This window comes from Lissotriton vulgaris, chromosome 1_1 (assembly GCF_964263255.1).
Source record: "Lissotriton vulgaris chromosome 1_1, aLisVul1.2, whole genome shotgun sequence".
NCBI classification, from domain to species: Eukaryota; Metazoa; Chordata; class Amphibia; order Caudata; family Salamandridae; genus Lissotriton; species Lissotriton vulgaris.
In genome coordinates, this window is record NC_141685.1 from 1,107,248,515 (window position 1) to 1,107,252,998 (window position 4,484).

The 4,484-nt window shown below is 44.2% G+C and overlaps 1 long non-coding RNA gene across 1 annotated transcript; it reads right to left on the bottom strand.

Annotated features, from left to right (window-relative positions):
- Positions 1-1,294: 1,294 nt before the first annotated feature.
- On the bottom strand, positions 1,295-3,932 carry LOC147748687 (uncharacterized). The gene is made up of 3 exons (XR_015299724.1): positions 3,859-3,932; positions 3,624-3,685; positions 1,295-1,365 (listed from the first exon to the last, which is right to left on the bottom strand). It is a non-coding gene; the product is annotated as an uncharacterized LOC147748687 (long non-coding RNA).
- Positions 3,933-4,484: the final 552 nt, after the last annotated feature.

Consider the following 4,484-nt stretch of genomic DNA (forward strand, 5'->3'; position numbering starts at 1 on the left):
ACAAACCACAATTTAGCATAACATAGTAGCAGGCAGCAGGAATAAATTGTAGGATAATTAACAGCAGCAAACACACAGCCAAAGCACTAAGATAACATCGCAAAGCATACCACACTTGAGCGTTAAATAAGCATAATACTACCTACCAGCTCACACACGTGCACCCAAGCATAATTTAAGACAACGTAACCCGGCAAATCAAAACATGGCTCGCACAATGCAGTACAAGACAATAGATGGTGACCGCTCCTTTCTAGCAGTCTCAGCCGTTCCTTTGGGAATATGCGTTGACTTTCCTGCCTTTAATGGGCATACGCGGAAGCGGCAAAGTGAAACGTGTGCCCAGAAGCCTTTGCATAAACGCATTTGGGTTCTGGGGACTTAACTTGATATAAACTGAATTGGATCCCATGGACCTTGTTATCAAGAAAGGCCCGCTTCAGAAGTTCCTGGGTAAATCATTAGAATGAATAAGGAAACGGGGGGCAGGTGTGCTCTCCCTTATAACACATTCCTAGCGCTTTGATCATGCCGTCACTGGTATAGTACACACCCCATAAAAAATACCTAACAGAGTGATACTTCTGAAAGGGATGAAAGGCTGAGACAGACGAATCCGACTCGCTCTTTCATCCGTCTCCTTATGTCATGCTTTTCGTACAGCGCACACCCCATAAAACAAGCAGCCAGCTAACAAACCATAGAATCCCAGAAGCAACTTCTGTGGTCCATTCAGCAATGGGAATGTGAGTGCAGCGAAGGAGGTAAGTTACACGAAACCCTGAATGTATCCCAAAAGTGGCCTGCTTGCCTCAAGCATTCGGTGAAGTGAATTAAGTCTGAATAAGGCACACAGTTAAACACAGAGCTATAGTATGACAGTAACACTGCATACATGCAGAAAAGCGTGTTCTTGAAACCTCACAAAAGCAGGACATCTGAAAAGGTCAGAGCAAATGCCAGCACATGGTAGTGAAAGGTGGCATTTCCACGCCCAAGACTAAATTCAATCACTTCATGTCATCTCAAAATCTCACACGAATAATAACAATGGAGGTAATGGAAACAAGGACACTATGTACAATGAAAATCTAGAATGTTCCATTCTCAAAGCAGTAGCAAGCTTGAAAGCTCCTAAGCTCACTGGCTGCGTTGCAAGATGAAGACACTGGGCATAACTCACAAAAGGGCCTGCCAGCTGGGCTGCGCACTCGGCCTACACGGCACGCTAGAGCCACTCAACCCCATAATTATCAGGAGGATTAAAAATGGTTACTCATGTAATGGTGAAAGGCTTTGGCCTCACTGGAATGTTCACAAGTGTCTCGCCTTTCTGGGGCTGCACAGTACAGGTCCCAAAACACGCTGTAGCAAGAAAGGAGAAAAGGGGAGATCACGCTACTAATTATTACTTGCCCAGAAAAAAAAGCAAACAATTATCAGCAAAAGCAGGAACACAGCACATTAAATGATTGCAGCTCCTCCTTGGGGCTTTGAGGAGTTGACAAAACTATAAAACAGCCTGGCCTGCTCTAAGCCGTGGTGAATTTAAGGCAGCATTATGAACCAATGACAACAGTCTTTGTTGCACTAAAAAACTGAAATAAAACAATTAAAACTGCGTTTCTAAAGCAGTGTTCTCCAAAGTGGGTCCTGGAGGGCCGGATCCAGGGTAAATCATTAGCATTTAGCTAAATGCAGATATCTTCAAAAACAAGATATCTTCAAATCCGACATGGATCCGGCCCTCCGGGACCGTCTTTGGAGCACCCTGCATAAGCTGATCCAATTCAGCTTTGAGATCACTGGTAGGCGGTATACAGTAAAATTTGAATAACTTTACATACTTACCAGTCCTGCAGCATAAACATACGCGCAAGACAGCAAGCTGCCGCCGCAAATTTTCATAATGGTTTGTTAAAATCAAATAACTCATCTACTCTGACCTGTAGCACCCAGGTAGCTAAAAGGGGAACTTAACCAAAAAAGGTTCAACTTAGACAATAGGGTGATAAAAAGTGGAGGCACGTAATTTATAAACAAGCATTCCAAAGCCAAAAGTTCGGAAGTTGCCGGACAGTATTTTTGGCTGGTCAATGCTGGTTTTGTTTTATCGTGGATTTAGCAAAAAGGTTTTTCTGAGCATCTTTTCTGCCCTCGGCAGTATATATATATATTTTTTTTTTACGCCGACTGAAAGCAAAATTGTTTTTGGGTCGCACAAAGCACACATTGCCATAAATGTCTCTGGTATTATAGGAAACTCTTGGTGTGAGTGTGCTTATTGTCCAAAAGCAGATGCCATCAGTCACAGTGAAGTTGGCCAATGACTGAAGTGGGCTGACTTACTGCTCCATGCTATAGCGGTTTGAAGGAAAGATGTGCATGACAACAAACCAATGGATGGCGGTGACTAGCTGAAATCTCCTACGTATGTGCATGTATATATATCTTTTTTTTTAATAAGGTAGTTCCTGATGCCATTCCATAAAAAAGTGTTAAGATCAAAGGGCAACAACTGAATAGCAGTCTTTCACAGCCAAATGATAAATGCCTTGGTAGGTGGTTGGTTGTGCGGGGGAAAAAGAGGCGATGAGGGTACGCTCTTTGGGTGGAGGCTAAGATAAAGGTAGCAGAAGTGTGCCCTTTCTTGCATGACAAGTCGCAGCCCCCTCCTCCTTTGGGGACCGGTGTAAACCCACTCCTGCCCCCCCCCCAAAACTCTCATATGAACCACTTCAAAAAATAAATTAATGGAGGGCATGGGTCAAGCCATTAGCAGTAGAAATAGACCAATCACTATTTCGGAGCTACATACCATATGGCCATGAAATATTAACCTGCAGCGCCTAACAAACGATAACAGTAAGTAAAAGAGTAACTACAAATACACTGTATTCCTATGTACCCCAGAAAAGCTTTCTATACAGAACTGCAGCTGGTACAGAATATGCAATCGCAACCAAAACTGTAAGCTTTACACCTTCTAATGGGCCGAAACGGTTCAGAAACAACACTGATGATCAAAATGGTGTTTACCCCACCTGGCCTTCATTCAATTAGCCTAAACGATAAAAAATGGTCTCTTTAGGATGTGTGATGCATGCAGCATCAGCACCTGTACGACAACCAGCTGCACACACAGTTAGGGAGCATAACTATCCCCTTCAATTACACAATATAGAAAACAGGTCGTATGTGGTTTTCCAGCAAAGCACCCAAACAAGTTTAAGTCAGAGCACGTATGATGAACAGATCTGTGACCCTGAATAGCCAAAGAGATATCCCAATCAATCAGGTGGTATTCATCAAGCACTGCTTGTCACCCCGGAGGGTCTTCAGGCACTTGCTTCTGGTCTCAGTTGAACAGCCAGGTTTTGAATCCCTTCCTGAACTCAGCCAGTGATGGTGCAGTGCAGAGGTGAAGGGGTACTCCAATGAGCTGCTAACAGTTGCCACTCAACCAAAGCAGTGATCGGAAGCTCACAAGTTCACACCCCGCAAAGAACAGCAACCCATTACGATAAATTGGGCGGAAATAGTAACATCTGCTAGATACACTGCTTACAAATGCAGATCTGCAGTATCAAGTCTTATAAAAGAACCAACTAGTAGCCACTTACCACCACCATGAATGTAAAAACCCAGGAGGTTCCCCTAACGTGATATTTTTCTCCCACCGGATCTGCAAAACAAAAGGAAACAGGTGAAGGATTGACATGTTCATTCAACAGCCATGGAAGACATCTAAAACAGAGTAGCACAGATGCAAACCCAAGAGGAAACAAAAGTGACCAATGGTGCAAGCAATACCCCCTGACTTGCAATGAACGCTCAAAGTAAATGGAGGACACCTACCTCTGACAAGAACGTCTGTGCGGACTTCTGGGCTCCGACATGCAGCAAATACTCAGACGTACAAGGCTAATCTGTGGAAGGACAATAAAGAGAAGCAGCTGAATAAAGAGTATAACCAAGTTACATCACAAGCCCCCGTGCCCCGCTGAAGACACGCAAAACAGAAGAGACGGACTTATCAGGGATAAAAGTCTTATCTGGGACAGAACAGTCTCCTTTGTATATAAAAGTGCCTCTCCCCCAACAGCACTGTCAAACAGATTGTGGTTCTCAGCCACCGCCTGGATCCACCCCTTCTTCAGTTAGTATTTGCATTACCAACAAATTCTGAATTCTAAAGGTTAACACATTTGGCGGTGATTACTGTGCTTCTTTGTTCTGTACCCCTCACTACACACATACACCCACAAGGAGGGCGGTCTAAACACAGGGATAACAATGGAGCCTGAGCGTCTTCGGCCACGGGGGTCAAAGCATCAGAATGAAGTCTTCAGAGGAGCACAGGAAGACATACACGCTGCTGTGCCTGACAGTTGTCGACTACTACCCCCTCTTCAGAAAACCAGCAGCTTCAACATCGTATACCCCCCTACAAATAAAAACACATCCAATGGAGCAGGAATGAA